The sequence below is a fragment of the Rhinolophus sinicus genome, chromosome 16 (genome assembly GCF_057876585.1).
Source record: "Rhinolophus sinicus isolate RSI-liver-muscle chromosome 16, RSI-T2T, whole genome shotgun sequence".
Classification (NCBI taxonomy): Eukaryota; Metazoa; Chordata; class Mammalia; order Chiroptera; family Rhinolophidae; genus Rhinolophus; species Rhinolophus sinicus.
This window is the reverse complement of record NC_142516.1, coordinates 28,304,331-28,321,439: the sequence shown is the minus strand read 5'-3', so window position 1 is coordinate 28,321,439 and position 17,109 is coordinate 28,304,331. Positions and strand designations below refer to the sequence as shown.

Here is a 17,109-nt window from a genome sequence, read left to right as displayed (position 1 = left end):
TGGATGAACAAACACCAACATCTGGCAGCAGTTGTCTCTGGGTGATGGAATTTCCAGGAACTTTTTAAAGAATTCTTGCTTATCTGCATTTTCTCATTTTTCTACAATCAATATAAATTACTTTTTAAAAACTAGACAGTCAAGGTGGGGCGGGGTGGGGGGGGGCGCGGGACTTCATAGCTAATAGTGACAGCTTCTCAAAAGAAACATTACCCATGAAGGCTTGAGTATTCTAAAATATAATTTTTTCCCAGAAATTGGCAAGTGAGCCCATGTCAAAGTGTATCAAAGAGTTAGCACGGGTTTCCTCCGCTTTACAGGCCATGGAGAGGCCATCCTAGATGGAGAAAGGCTAGCTGCCCAGGGATGACGAAGGCCTCTGCGGCCGTCAGCAGCAGCTCGGTGTTCCCCCAACCCCAGCCAGTTCCGACTGTCCCCTTTCCCCACTGGCACTTTCATACTGAATTATTATTATTCAGATGCATACCCTCACGCCCCAAGGCACTGAGCCCTGGGAGGGCAGGGCCATGCCTTTGAGACAAGCTAGGGTATTCTGTCAAGGACTAGTTAAGAGCGTTAAGCTCTAAAACCAGAAGCCTGGGTTTAAATATGAGCTCTGTCTACCGCTAACAAGTTCTGTGACCCAGGGTGAATGACTGAAATCCTCTTCACCTCAGTTTGTCCACCTGTACAAGGGAGAATGATACTAATACCTACTTTATAGGACTGTGAAGAAAAATTGGATAAAGCGTATATCTCCTCAGCGAGGTATCTGATACTCAATAAGTGGGGGGTGGTATTACTGGCATTAATGATAATCGTAGTAGTAGCATAGCAAGCTCACAATCGCCATGCCCAGCGTGGGTCTGGTAGGCGCTCCATGAATGCTTACTTAATGGAGCGGTGGATCAATTAGTTCCCGCACAATCTTCCTCTCCCCCTCCCCACCCAGCACAGTTCAGTGAAGCACCACCCCGCATCTCCCCCAACCCCTCACGCCCGTCTCCTCCGAGAGCAGAAGCAGGGCCCGTTTTGGACATCCCCTCTTCTCTGGTCCTCAACCTGACACATTCTCCTTGATCCCAAGGCCATACTTCTTGAAGTTCAGTCTCTGGTATTCACAAGGTTGAAGTGATTCCCAAATAAGTGTTTGAAGTCCACCTTTGATCCCCTTGAAGCAATATTCGGCTGGAGAGAGTAAGGGAGTAAGGGGACAGTTACTTCTCCACAAGGTGGAAGCGAACGGAGAAGGCCTTATCTGGCTGGCTACCTCTTCCCCAATTCTTCATGGTTCAGAATTAAGTGGCAGTAGCTGAAACTCCCCCTGGGTGGCTGAAGTAGTGCCGGGGTCTGAGAGACCAGGAAGGCCCAAGGGGCTCTAAGGGTTTGTCATGGAGTGGAGCCAAAAGCACAGGCTTCGAAACCTGGAAGACCTGAGTTCAGACCCTGTCTGCTTGCTCTCCAGCGATATGACTTTGAGCAAACTGTGAAGCTTTTCGGAGCCTCAGTGTCCCATTTCTCTGTGAGAACTAAATGAAACATCAGAAATAAATGTCTGACTGACTTGCAGTAGCTGTTCATGGATATTAATTTCCTTCCCTTGGTCACCATCTCACTCAAGCCCCGTGGAGGAATTAGATATGCCCCAACTCTGAGCACCCCAAAACTTTATAGAGGTGATGAAGGTGGTAGCTGAGCTTGATCTGGAAAAAAATGGATAGAGTTTGGAAGTATAGAGATGGGGGCAGGACATTCTACATGGAAAGAAAATAATGAACAAAGGCCCAGAGGCGGCAATACATGTTACGGTCCGGATGAAAGGAATCGTTTATGTGTGGGTCCTATTTAATCAGGCAGTTTAAATAGAGCTTTCTTTTTCTGTTTTCTTTTTCCTTCCTCCCCACCCCCTTTGCTTCTTCCCTTCTTAACTGTCTGCGAGAGGTTAAAGCAATCTGAATTAAGTTAGTTAAATTGACTTTTATTATTGAATTATAATCATTTGTGCAATTACGAAACCAGGTGTCCCTGATTGAGATCAATTATTCCTTCACCTGATCACTATAGAGCTAATAAGGACTTAGAATTGCTGTTCAAGTATACTTCCAGCCGGGGTGAAGCCTTCTGGAAAGGCATTTATTAAGCCAATGAGTGGTGGAAAAAATCCAGGGGAGAACAAGGACAGAGATTAAAATCCTTTAGGAAAAGGCCTAGAAAGGCTGATTTGATCATTAAGTAGCCTTGATGGGTGGCTGGCTGTTGTTGACAAGGAATCTGTGCGGTGTTCCTTAGGAGCTTTGATGAGGGTGGGGTACAGTGGGGGTGGGGTAGGCATGCGGTGGGGCGGGAAATGAGGACACAGACACTCCGTATGAACCACAGGTCAAGACCATTTTCTGCTGTGTTCCTCTGCTGAGGTGGAGTCGCTCTCTCTTCCTCCTGAGGCTTCCGTCCTGACCCCTGGAAAGATGTGAAGATGACATGGAGTCCCGGTCTACTGTGTGAGGAGGGTGTGGAGTGGACGTGCAGTCTCTGTTCTAGGAGATGCAGGTTTTGGATTCCTCGAGTTCTAGGTTCCTTCATATCTGGTCCCCACAAGATCTCTGACAGGAGGACAGAGCGATAGTTATTTCCATCTTACAGGTGGGGACCTGACGGCTTGGTGAACAGATTTGCCTACAGTCCCAGAATTAGTGACTAAGACAGGGCTCGAGCAGGCCCTTCAGATGCCAAGACCACCAAAAATGGTCTTTCCCTCACAACCTTATCGCCACATATTTCATTCCATAGGCAAGTATGATGAGTTCATCATCTCTGCAGTGGTTTGCAAGCCTAGATGCATGTTAAAACCACCTCAGGAGGTTAAAAACACGCATGTTGCTCGGGCTGTGCTCTAGATCCATTAAGTAAGAGTCTCTGAGGTGGGCTAGGTACTATTGCGTTTTAAAACCCCCGAGGTAATTCGGATGTGAGCCAGGGCTAAAAACAACTAATCGAATGAATGACTAGTTAAATGGAGCCTGGCTTGGCCTTGGGGAGTTCAACAGCTATATAAAGCCCTTCGGTTTGCAAATGACAGACACTTAATTCAGTTAAATTGGCTTGATTATTTGCAAGGGGATTTATTAGAAGATCATCTAATATAGGGGATATAGTGGGATGTCCAGGACAAATGGTGGTGTGAATAGAAAATCGCCTGATCTCACCTGACCCATCTCCACATCCCTCATGCCGCATTCTCTCCATGTAGCCACTTCATTCTCTCTCTCCTCAGGCTGTGTCTTCCACAGACCAGGTCACCTGTGGCTCTAGACATCTCCACTGCTGGGGAAGATGTGAGACTGCTTTCTTTATCCCATCCTTGGGCAGCTCCTGCTCCAAGCTAATCACTTTTCTCGTGTGGACATGTCACTAAGATTATCAGTCCCCATTCAAACCACATGGCTAGAGAGGGGGAAGGTTATTTTCCACAAGAAGGAGGGGGTACTGTTCTAGAAGCGTACAGTACAGGTTCCCCGACCATCATCTCTTACCTCCATACAATTTCTGCAGCTGGATCCCTTACCTGAAAAAAAAACCCGTCAGTACCAGGAGTTTCCCTGAGAGTCTGGCTGGTCTGGAACCTCATACCACCAAAGAGCAAAAGTCGACAGCTTTGAAAGCAAGACAATCCTCGACCGAATCTTTTCATGAATGCTGAGCAGCAGGACCTGCAGGGTAGAGGAACTAGGGACTGAGGCAGTGTAGACATCATTTCTATCTCCAGCCGCCCCACGCCTTCCCCCCGCACCCCCATCTAACAAAAACTCACAGCCTTGGATTTGGATAGGACTCTGTATTAGACAAAGATCTCTGGGTTGCAAACAACAAAAACTCAACTCAAATTGGTTTACACACATAAGAAAAGGAATCTCTTGGCTCATGTGACTGTAAAACTCAAGGTATTTGCTTTCAGGGGTGGCTGGATTTAGAGCCTAGACAATGTCCTGAAGGTTCAGTCTCCCCTTTTACCCCTCTCAGCTCTGCTCTCCTCTGGGGGCTCCCCTCAGGCAGGTTCTCCCCTCACAGAAGCAAGATGGTCTTCAGCTTCTCAGATACCCCTATGGAAACACTGGCATAGTTTCCCCCAATAGCATTAACAAAAGTTCCGGGGTTGATTTATCACTGGAATAACAAGGGTCCCAGACCTGAGCCTATACGTGTGGTCAGGGGATGAAAATGCATGAATTGAGAGTGGGGGAGGGAAAAGCACACTGGGGGTGGGGAAGCGTGCAAGGCAGGACAGGACAATAGATGTCCTTTAATGACCCCAAAGCAAATCTAGTCTGACAGGCCCCAATCCACCTGCCCCAAAACAATATTCTGTGACGCCTTCCCTGACCAATGGTCTGATTGTGGTTAATTCTCTTTCCTTGTCCATCTCTCATTTTGCATACAGGAACTACACAAAAATCACTCTTGGGGGGAACCTGCTGAGAGACTTGGTCTGAGTCAGTTATCCCGGCACCCTTAAAACCTAGCACTGGGCTGCAATTGATTAGAGTTGTGTGGAACCACAGGACCCAAGAGCCATCAACTAGAGTAGGAAGGTGCCTCAGAGGGTGGTAGGCAGAGTTCTGAAGCTGGGCCCAGAGCCCTGGTGTGGAGTTCCAGATCTGCTCCCAGCGCACTGGGCCACTCAGACAAACCCTTGTCAAATCTGGGCTTTGTCCATACCATCTTGCCCACCTACCGGTCAGTATTACTTAGAGTTTTGTGTTAAAACATGTGGGAGCACGTTGTAATTGTCAAATAGTATCATTATGTTTCTTGTCCGTTAAAAAAACCAAGGTCCAATTTCAGAAAATACAGCACTATGGAAAACAGTTTAAAGGTGGAAAAATCATGTAATGATGGGACTGCCATACAATATAAGGAAAAAAAGCCTAGAGAAGAATGATTTTAATGTGAAATATGTGCTCTGAAGAAAACAATGTCATGGGGGATGTAGGAGAACGGAAACATAAGCTATAAATCCAAGAGCAAAACCAAAGAGGGCAGCCATGGTGGAAGGGAACCCTGAGTACAAGCTCCTGCAGAGGTTTCAACTGGAGAAGACTCTGGGTGTGGTCTTCCCTGGCCTGGATGTGAAGGGATGCTGCTTTTGAAGGCCCTCGCTCTTCTCAGGCTGCTGCTCCCTTTCCAGTCTCCATAACGAGGGCCAAAGACTTGGGTGAGCCTTGTAGGCGGATTACAACCAGATCCGATTCTGTCTGCTGACACCATGGCTGCTCCCTTCCCTGACACCGAAGGCCATCTGGCTTTCCTCACTCTGTCGTCTTGAGCTGTAAGTAACCCACTTAAATCACCATTGGACAAAGAGAAGCTTGCAGCCTGCTTTGCAGCTCTCTTTCCATCCAAGCCATTAGTACGGTTAACAGCTCTGGCCCCGTGCTGATTTCTGACATGCAGTAATTAATTCCTTTCCACTCAGAGATATAGCCATTCACAGGTCTCGATTCAAAAACGTCTCTGCTCTGTTTCTTTTGAAAAATACTTAAAATGTTCAGTAGGAAAACTGTGTGGCCTTTTGTGAAAAGCCACTTATCTCTATCCCATCCTTACATGAAAATAAATTCCAGATGTATTCATGATTTAAATGTAAAAACTAAAACCATAAAAATACTCTCAGGTGAATATTTGTATATTCTTAGGGTGGGAAAGGTCTTTCTAAGCATGCAACGAAAGGCAGAAACCATAAAGATCAAGGTTCATGAGTTTGTTCATATAAAAATTTTAAACCTCTGTGTGACCTAAATTAATAAACTAAAATTGAATTAAATGAAAAGAAAATGACAAATTTGGGGAAACGACTTGCAATCTACAATAGCTGCTACCTATAAGGATGCTGACGAAGGTACTAACAGTTATGTCTATGTGTCAGACTGTGTGTTAATATATACCAAATACTAACAATTTAATTCACGAAAGAAAAAAATCAATGGTAAACATAAGAGAAAATATTCTCTTATTTATAATCACATTACAACAGCAAAAAAAGGCTGCTTCTGAAATTAACCAAGATGATAAAAACAATAATACCCAAACGTTAGTAAGGATACAGGGAAATGTTCACTTTTACACATTGCTGTTTAAAGTCTAAATTAGTAAAAACTTTCTGGAGGGGAAATTTGTCAAAATCAGAAGCATGAATCCATTTCCACATCAAGAACTCCATCTTGGAGAAATAATTAAAGATATGCACAAAAATATAGCTATCAGATGCTATTTTAATAGTGAAGGTTGGAATTAATTCAAATGCTCAATAATGGAAGTTTTGCTGAATAAGTTATTATACACCCATATTGTGCAAACATTAAAAATTATGTTGTAGGTATACATTTACTAATTTGGAAAGAGGTTCACTATCTATTGTTTGTGAATAAAAATAGGTCATAAAAAACATATGCTCAGCACACAAAATCTCATTCTCCGCCCCCCCTCAAAATTTGTGGAAAACACATCTGGAGAAAATGTAGCCAATATTAACAGTGGCAAAGTTATCTCTGGGTAGTAAAATTAGAGGGAAATTCAATTTGCTTCTTTTTGTTTACATGCATTTTCTATTTTTTCCATAATAAATGCATATCATTATAAAATAGGAATAATAAGAATGCTTATCCTGAATGATTAGTGTGAAGATTAAATGATGTCATGGATAGTGGTTTAGGGCCTCTGGAATGGTAGCTGGGATTTCCAAAAAGAGAGCTCCAAGAAGGAGGAGAAGATCAGAGAGGTTGGGGAGGATAAACCAAAGGAAAAGCGGAACCTGAGGAAACTCGTGGCTGGCAGAGAAATCAGGGTGCATAAGTTCTGAAGTGAGGATGCACAGAAAATACAGCCACGGACTTCCCTTTTGGAGAGTTTGATAGAGCAGGACAAGAAAAGAGGATAAACAGAGCCAAGAAGGACATAGGGTCCAAAGAAGGGCCCCAGTGGTTTCTCCTTTCATTTTTGGTGATTATGAAGTTCTGAGAATGTTTGTGAATGGAGAGGGCTTGTGCAGACTCCTGCAGAAGTGTGCAAATAATCCACCTGATTCACAGTTCATGAAGTTCTGGATCCATGGCACCTGATGCACACCACAGATAGGCTGCCTTTATTTCATCTGGAGTCTTTGAAAATGAACCCTGCCTTTCCGCAAGAATTACACAGTCATGGTGTTACTTACCCAAGGGCAGTGGGTGATGCAGCAACCTTGTGCAAGATTCTCAAGCCTACACAAGGAGAAGTCAAGCTAGAAAGGATTCTAAGGGCCCTGGCCAAAGATGTCTCATTCTTAGGAAAATACAGTATCTGCAGCAGAAGGAGACTTGAAGATGACCAGGCTGATTCCTAGCCAGGGCTAGATTCCCCTTTCAGTGATCCTAACAATCAGCTGTCTAGCTTCGTTCCTGTACCTTTAATGCCACTACCCCAAGCCAGCCACCCACAAATGCATGAGATCTAGGAATAATGCTGAACACATATCTAGAATTTCTACAGTTCTTTTTCAAATCTGCTACTATTAATAATTTGTATAGGTTCCTACTCATTGAAGACATTTTCCAGTTTGTTTGTTTTTTGCTTTTTGTTTTTATGATCCCTTTCAGACATAGCTGTTGCGAATATAAATTATTATTTTATAGACTACATCTGATAATTCCACCATGTGAAGCCTCTGTAGTTCGATTTCTATTTTTTCTGTTGGTTCTCTCTTATGGAGCCTAATTTCCTTTTGTGACTTGTTATCTTTGAATTTTCTTTTTTTTTATTTTTTTTTACTGGAAATTGTATTAGAAAACCCTTTTTTCTTTTTTTTTTTTTCAGGAATAATTTGAGGCCTACAATGAAAGAACATTTTTCCTGAGAGAATTTGGATCTGCTTGTACCTTCTATACTAGTTAAAGTGTAGATTCTGATATTGTCTGTCTGGAGTGAGGCCAGAATTTGAGTTTCTAATAAACTCCCTGGTGCTGCTAATATGGATTCACAGACCACACTTTGAGTAGCAAGGAACTAGAAGTGGACCCAAAGGATTGGAACCAGGCTGCAATTCTATGGGAATTGTGTCACTTCTGCTTCCCTCTGAGTCTTCGGGGTCCCAGCTGATTGTGGGAAGGGTCTCCTGGAAAATGCCTCACTGTGTCTGGACAAGTCTTTGATTTTTATCCGCCTCACCTCTTGAGATTGCCAGAACAAAGCTTTAATTTCGAGGGATCAGCAAATGTGTTCAGATCAAAAGCAATTTCTATGCTTGCTTATCTCCCTAGGTTTTCATTTTCCCTTTATTTTTAATCCAGTAATTCCTCATTTTATTGTCAACTTTTTGATGCTTTAAGAATATTTTTTTAAATCTATATTTTCAGTTGCTTTTAGTGAGAGGATTGAACTAAATAACCTACTCCACTGTTCCTAGAAACAAGAAGGTCTACACCAAGCACTTCACATCTTCACGCTCACGAACGTCTGAATACTGTCAAAATCATAATTATCCAGAGAACCTCCTAGCATTATCTCCTTCATCTAGGTAAGCTGTTGCATACATCTGTGATATTTGTTTAGAATAAATCTGTAAAGTTCTCTTCTTTCACTTGTACTTGTCCTTCCTTTAAGGCTCCACTCAGCATCTCCATCATTCAGAAGGCCTTTCCTGGTTGCCTGGCTTGCCTGGGCACTCCTCTTTGGACAGCCTTCTTGCCAGGATGTCCTAGGATTTCATAATGGAGCCACTAAAAGGAAACATAAAGAGCCTCTTCTCTTTCTACAGGTGAGGAGATGGAAGCCCAGTGAATGGAAACAACTTCCCCAAGGTTCCACAAAGAATTACTTCTGTGCTTGAGACTAAAACCCAAATTCTCCTCACCCAGCCTGGCAGTGTTTCCACAATCATATGTGAGCCCTTCATTTTGTTGAGCCAAGCTTGCCTTTCAGCAACTTCCATGTAGTAATTAATCAAGAAATGGCAAGATGTGTGTCTTCTAAATCTGGGAAAAACACCAAAAGAACTTGGTACATTTTTATGTAATTTATAACTGCCTAGTTCTGAGGATAAAGGTCTCCATCCCCAAACAGCTGAAAGGGAAGGAAATAGTCAACAGACAGTCTTGGAGAAAGTAATAGTTTGCAGGGTTTGATTTTAACTGTCCTCTTGTATTTAATTTCTATCTGTGAAACCTCTGAAATCTATGGAGCCCTGAAACACCGTAGAATATACCCACTGTCCTCCTGGAAGGATTCCAGTAAAAACAGCTTCTAATTAAATAAATGAGCTCTGCCATGTTCGCTTCAGATAGCAGAATAAGACTTCCAATGACAAGCTCATTTGACTGCAGTCAGTTTATTACTTGTTAAATAATCATTGAGTCTTGCTGTTCCTATTCATTTACAACCTTTCACTAACCGAACACAGACGAACTGTAAAACAAACAAACAAATAAACAAACTAATAATAAGAGGAAAATGGCAATGCTAAGGAAACTTGAATGTCTGTAATGAAATCCATTAAGAAAGGAAGCAAAATGACTAATTCAGGAACTGGGTAGTAACTCATTCAATCTAATTTCTTAAACTCCTGAACTCCTGGCCCCAAACACTTCCCTGACCATATGTCCTCTTGAGCATCACCCCATGCAGACACACACACACACACACACACACACACACACACACACACACACACACTCCCTATGTCCTAGCTGCGATTGTCTTCCCAATGGTTCTGAAACCTGGCAAACTCTCCCATGCCTCTGTGCCTTAGAACATGCTGTACTCTAGACCACAACACCATATGCTATTTCCCCACCTATCAAAATCCTTTTCAGCCTCAGAGTCTAACACCAACTTCCCTGATTACTTCTCAGAGATGAAGCTCCCTCCCCTACCTGTGGGAATCCTCTTTCAGAGAGGCCGTGGAGATCCAGACTCTCTGGAAGGAACTCTGGCGCCTGAAATGTGACCAAAGCGTCCCATGGATCCTCCCCCCAATACTTATAATGTTCGTTAGTATCAGTATGTCCCATAAAATAGTTGGGACATTCTTATACTAAAAATTATTCATTGTTTATCTGAAATTCCAATTTAGCTGGGTGTCCTATGCTTCACCTGGCAACCCTACTCTGGTGGCTTGGCGTGCCTGTGGCAGTGGTCCATATCAGAGGGCATTTGCAGGCTCCACTTACTGCCCAGGGCACAACCAGGGCTACACGCAACTTGCTGGATAATGGCCCTACCTTGATCTGTGACATTTAATGAAGCAAGTGAGTATGAATTATACATAAGCTTGAGTCTCCTCAAAGGTATGTATGAATTTTCAAACTCTTGTAGAAATAGCAAAAAATAATAGCAATAGTAATATTAATAATGATATCGATATTTCTAGGTATTCTTCCAAATGTTTCACAGACACAAACATTTAATCCTTATAATGTTATGAGGTAGGCACCTTTCTTATCTCTATTATACAGATGAAGACACTGAAGCACTGAGCACTTAGATAATTGGCCCAGGGGACAGTAGGTGGCAGGTGGTTGGTAAGTGGAAGAGCTGCGATTGAATCCCGATGGTCTGGCTCCAGAGCCTGCCTTCTCACCCACTGTCCTCTACTGTGTCTTTATGGCCAGTGCCAATACATTCCTCACAGCCCCTCGTGACTGATTGTAACATACCACTGTGTTGCGATCTTGCACTTGTGAACAACAGCGTACAGAATCAATCCCAAATTCATTACCTGGGAGTCAGGACTTTTAGTAAGCTGATGCAGATTACTTTTACAGACCCAACTGCTGATATTCCCCTTCTCCACGTCTGCTCCAGTCAACCTCTCCATGGGAGGAGAAGCCATGTCTGTCTAGCACTACCGTTTCTCATGGTCTCTGGAAGAGATGAATAGATACTCAAAAAATTGGCCTTTCATTCCTCCTGTTTCGGCACACACTCTTGTGACACATTTCAATTTATTTCTTCTCTCAACTATTCTTTATTCTCCAAAAGGAAAATTCCTACTCATTCTTCAAGATCTAACTCAAATGTCACCTCTTCCACGAAGGATCCCTGATTTTCCCTGGTCATGTCAGTCCTCCCTCCTTCCTCTGTGTTCCTTCAGCACTTGGGTCACAGCTCAAACCCTGGTCTCTGGATTCCCTAATCAGGTCTGCTTCTAAGTCTACTCAATCTCAATGAACTACTTCTCTCCACCTTGACTGGGAATCCAAATCAGCCAAGGAGCTTTGTAATATACAAATACCCCATCCCTACTCCCCAAAATTCTGATGTGGCAAGCCAAATGTAGGACTCAGACGTCAATATTAAAAAAAAAAAAGTCCACAGATGGCTCTGAGCCCCCGTGATGTGCCATAGTTCAGATCCATGGTTCTGAATAGCAAGCATCACTCCACATAAGCTTGCTGAAGTCAAGCTGTGTTTTTGGTACCCAGTGTGTACACTCTGCCCTATTGGCCATGCCCTTAGATTTTAAGGGTGGGAATGACTGAGCATCTGAAAGAGCTTTGGGGAGCGTCCTTCAGGTCACTTCCAACCCAACCTTCTATCATTCTGATGACATTTTCTGACATGAGATTTAATTTTATGCACCCAAAGCAGTGTTCTCTATTATGGCAATATCAGGAAAGGGGAAAGGGGACTATTTCACAGATTGATAGAAATTGTTTAGAGGAGAAAGATATTAGAATCAGCTAGTATAATCCCAGGTGGGGAAACTGAGGCTAAGAAAAGCAAGGGCAGCTGCCCAAGTTTCCGGTTTTCCTGCCCCAGTCCCACGTGTGCCCTCACATACCTTGTCAACTTCATCCAACACAAAGTCCTCTTAGGGTGGATATTTGAAAGTGAAAAGAAAAAGGGCTTGACCCATGCCTGTAGCTTGTATCCAAGCAAAGAAACTACACTCTTGTCACCCAGCCACAATATAATTTTAAATGAGACTTAGCTTCATAAAACACACTCACACACACACACCACAAAATATCACACAATTTAACAAAACCGTCTTGCACAGTATTATTTAAACCAATGTAAAGCAGCTTCATTTAAAAAACAAAAACACAATTAAAATTGAATTCTAGGCATAATCCAAGAGATAAAAGTAAAAAAAAAAAGCCAATACGCAATGATTGAGTATGCACGACCACAACCCTTAATCTCTGCCATCCTCAGCAGTGTAAACAAATCTGCTGATTGTTGATGGTATTGCTGAAAACATCACTAATCAAACCTTAAATACCAAATACATTTAAGCAAATAACACTCCAGTTACAGTCATTCTAGCTAATCGTGAAGGAAATCCAAATCGGAGACCAGTTTGAAAATGGCCAGAGCTAGACTGTAGCTTTGCATTAATTGACCAACATCCTAGAGGCAGTGCTTTCTCTTAAGTACAGAAGGCCTGAAATACGAAAGGAAATAAGGAAGAAGTCCAGGAGGCAAGCACTAATGCAATTTCAAACTGGAATTACATCAGCAGCTTTAAACAGATGGCAGAATGGGAATAAATGTGTTAGCTCCTTTCTCCTACTTGGGCTTTCATTGTTTATATCATTAAAAATAAGGAGAGTTTAAAATAACATATATCGTCATGTAGCAACTCACAGAGACATGCAAAACTAGTTTGAAGAAAAGACTGAATTTGGTCATACTCTTGGTTGTTTTGAAAACAACTGGGTGAATTCAATTAAGTCACCAGCTGGCTATTTACAAAAGAATAAAATCTTGTAAAGGCACACTGATTATGATTGAGGCTGGTCATAGAAAACTCTGGATAACCTAGAGATTGGTTTCAGGACATTTCTACTGTGTGTGGGAAGGCGTCAGTGGGTTATGGACTCTTATACTCCTAAAGTTCAATGGCCCTAATTGATTATCTACATATTCCAGAGCTAGCAAAGAAATGCATGAGTGTCACCATTCCCTGTTCCCAGATCTCAACAGACATCACTAACCTATTGTGGTATAATTCTTGCTACCTGATGTTTAGTCTTAGAATTCTTCTCAAGAAAACCCATAGAGCTGTTTCATGACAGACTGGGTATATGGAAGCCTATTTCCCATCCCTGATCTTGTCCAACTCATTCACTTTTTCAGATGAAGAGACTACGGCCCAAAGAGAGTAAAGTGCCTGGTAATATCAAATATAATGCTTTGCTCTATAAATGTTTATTAAGTGTTCAATAAATATTTATTTCTTTACTGTGCATGACTTATGTGCCTGGCACTGTGCTAAGCACCTTACACGAATCATCTCATTTGGCCTCACAATAATCCTCTAGATGCAATTTTTCTTTCTATTTTTAAAATGAGGAACCAGAGTTCGAGAGGTCAAATACTCCTCTTCCTGTCAGGATGGTGGAGGAAGCACACATAAACTCCTTCTTCTCTTGTTCAAATGTATAGGAACATTAATTAAATATTTTAAATGCTTAAGATACACTGGGAATAAAGGGAACACCTTTGTGGAACATGAAGAAAGAGAAACTTCTTTAGCTATTCAGTGGAATATAGGACTTCAGGTAGGGCCATGGGAAGTAGGAGCTAGATATGGGCTCCACCCAAAATATTTGGGGGATGCAAAGAATGCCTGAGTTTGCACTGTAACCTGCATACACCCACCTTCTCTATCAAAAAGTTTCTTATGAAGTTAGGACAGTGTCACAAAAGGGAGTGACTCTGTGCTGCACTGAGACCTACTGGCCTCCATTTTGTGAGGTGCGACAACCTGTCTCAGAAGACCTGGGTTCATGTCCTCATTCCTTCCTCTTTAGGAATATAGCTTTCATCCTCTGAGATGAAAGAGTTTCATCAAAACTTAAATCTTCAAAACTGACTATTAATGCATTTTTTGTGTGCTCACAGGTTCTTAAAGAAGTTATGGTAGGCAGCCCCCAAGATGGCCTCCAACAATCTTTAGTGACTAGATCCTCCGTGCCCTTGTATAGTCACCTTGCACAATGAAGACGGTTGATTTGTATAACCAATGGAGTCCTGTAATAATTGTGGTGTATGTTTTCTGAGGCTAGGTGATAAAAGGTCTTGTGACTTTGTCTTGTTCTCTCTTATATCACTCACTCCAGGGGAAGCCTTTGCCATGCTATGAGATACTCAAGCAGTGTTATGGAGAGGTCCACATGGCAAGGAACTAAGGCCTCTTGCCAATAAACAGCACCAATTTGCCATCGAGATAAGTAAGCCACCTTGAGAGCAGATAATCTAGCCCAAGTCATGCATTAGGATTACAGCAGCTCTAACCAATATCTTGACAACAACCCCGTGAGAGACACTAAACCAGAACCACCCAGTTAAGCTTGTTCTGAGTTTCTATCCCACAAACAATGTGAGATAATAAATGTTTATTTTTTTAAGCCATTAAGTTTTGGGGGTAATTTGTTACACAATACTAGAGAACTAAATATAAAAATAAATAAAATAATGACTATAAAGCACTATCTCTGTATCTATCTGAGGGATCATTTTGATATCATCTGAAAATCTGAATTTCAGGTCACTGCAGTTCTACTTTATTTTGTATAAGTCACTTGACTGTTCCCCTTGGTTCTTCCTGGAAGTGAAAAGTAGCAGAATTAATCCAGCACTCCAAGTCATTACTAACAGAAGAGATAAAAATCTCAAGTCCCAGAAATGAAATGCAAAGGGCTTAAACTATCACTGTTTTCCCCACCTCTGGTATATGGAAATTAGGATTCAGGGTGGTATGCTCCAAGATGACACTCCTGAGATCTCATTGTCTTATATTAGCATCCAGATTGGTCAGCTTCTTACTAAGATTTCACCTTAAGCCTACTGAATCCCCTTGGTGACTTTTGCATACACTAATTAAAGGAGAGAAAATAATAGATAAACATTTTTTCACTTGCTTCAGGTACTACCAAAAAAAATTATGGATCAAAGTTCATCAATACTTCACATAATTAGTTACACTGAACAAAACAGTATGCTTCATATTTCCTGTTAGTCTTTCCTTTCCTCCAAAAACAGAGATGGATATATAATTCTTTATTAAGGGCAAACATTTTGTAAAGTTAATTGCTTTCATAATCATTTGGGAAAGTTTTTTTGAATTATTCTGTTTTAAGGGCTAAAGCTTTTCAAATCCCCTCATCCTTGGGTCAGAATGAGATTTAAAAAAAAAAAAAAATCACACTGGGACTCCAAATATTTGCTAGATATTTCAATTATAATATTTCTCCATATTTGTATTCATGTTTTTATTCACATATTTTACTGTTGAATTGGATAGATGGATTTGTTGGACCTTTTACTTAAAATAATTACCTTGGGCATGAAAACATTTCCTAGGTAATGTGTTACTTAGGAACTTGTCCTAAGAAATCAGTAGTATTACAGTTAAAAAATATTTTTGCATGCTTACCATGTCTAAAATATCAAATTAGAATTATTCTTACCTTTTGCCTTAATTTTGTAAAATTAAAAATTTTCCCCCCTATTTCTCACATGCATATTAATATTGGGAACTCTCCCCACCCCCAACACCATCACCCAGGCCCAAATGAGCACTAGAGAAGGCCAGCACAACGCTTCTGGAAGCTCAAGGACATTGGGTTCTCGTCTGATTCTGTTACTGGGTGATTATAGGAGCTTATCCTAGTACTATCGCTCTTTGGGACTCAGTGTCCTTGCCTACAAAATACAGTGTCTGGTGGATAATCTCTAAAGTCCTTGCAGGTCTGACATGGTAGGCTTCTAATGAAGCACGGCAGACCCGCCTCATGACAGTGATGAAAGTACTCAGCTTCCTGACGAAAAACGATGGCCTTACATCATCTCTGACCTGTTAAGGTCCCCCAAATAACATGTTTCACCTCCCGTGTCTTCAGACAGGTGCAGAGTTGCTATTCCCAATTCACTGCTAGGAACAAAATACGTAGGGTCTCTAACCATGAGAGCTCTGAGGCTTGCCTGGGTCGATGCATGCGAAAGTGACGTGATCACCTCTGGGAAATTGGGATGGTGGTCAAAGAGGACTTAGCCTTATTAGCAATGTTTTTTAAAGTCTTACAAGTAGATAAAAATAAATTAAAAACAATTTATAGATGGTAAAAAATGAGTACATTAAAGCAATACAAAATCATAATCTAACTAGTTAGAAAAAGCCATTAAAATTTGGGGGGAATATTTCCTTCCTGTTTTTTGTCTATACTTACATATATATTTATTTTTATCTTTTTTCCCCTTTTTACACAAAACAGGAATTAGTACATGCTGCATCTCCTTTTAAAGTGTACAAAGACTTTCTCCATGGATGCTTCTGGAGCTTGTGCTACAATCCCTGAATTTTCAGCCATCTCACATTCTGTCTTGTCCCTCCATGAGGGTCTGGCTGGGATGGAGGTCTGGGGTGTAGGTCAGGGTGGGGGTGGGAGGCCCTAACATCACATGGACCATCACTGATGGGTGTTTGCAGGGTTCCCCAATCCTGCCACAGGGTCTTGTGTTCCTGAGAGGGGATTCAAAGTTTTGGGAAATGGAAAGACGAAAACCACCCCTTTTTAGCATATGAGTTTGTCACTTGACTTTCAGACACATTCTCATTCTGTATGAAAATAGGGGGTCACTTACAGTTGATTTCATCCCAAGAAATAAGGTCAAACTATGCAAAAAGATAAGAACCAGGTCATATGGTTTAAAAGGGAAGCATTTGACACATCTAACCGTCCAAGTGGAGGTGACTGTGTCTGCACGCCTACATTCTGACCCAATCGATGGCATTGCAACGTGTCTGTTTCCATGCTAATTTCAACCCCACATGTTTGTGAATCACTGGCACTGGCATGGGCACTGGATGGAGACAACATATGAAAGACCTGGTTGCTGGTCTGCAGGCTCTCATGGTCCGGAAGGGAAGGCACGAACACACACAGAGCCCTGATTCAAAGCAGAAATGATGTGCTGTAATTAGCAGAGCCCTAACCAATCTGTCACATATGGGTGTCATAATGGGGACACTTGGATGAAATGCTGTGCTTCCTAAATCCATATTCATGGGGGAAGGGGAGTAGTTTTCCTAACTGCCTTGCATCATTCATTCTTGAATGCATAAACTCGATC

General features: G+C 41.9%; 1 long non-coding RNA gene across 1 annotated transcript in view; it reads right to left on the bottom strand.

The window, feature by feature from the left end:
• Nucleotides 1–1,007: 1,007 nt before the first annotated feature.
• The window catches only part of LOC148754981 (uncharacterized), a 159,459-nt gene continuing 143,357 nt past the window's right edge, over nt 1,008–17,109 (bottom strand). The window contains exons 2-3 of the long non-coding RNA XR_016019284.1: nt 3,204–3,707; nt 1,008–2,600 (exon numbers count right to left, since the gene is read on the bottom strand). This is a non-coding gene — a long non-coding RNA (uncharacterized LOC148754981). The remainder of the gene's footprint in view (nt 2,601–3,203; nt 3,708–17,109) is intronic.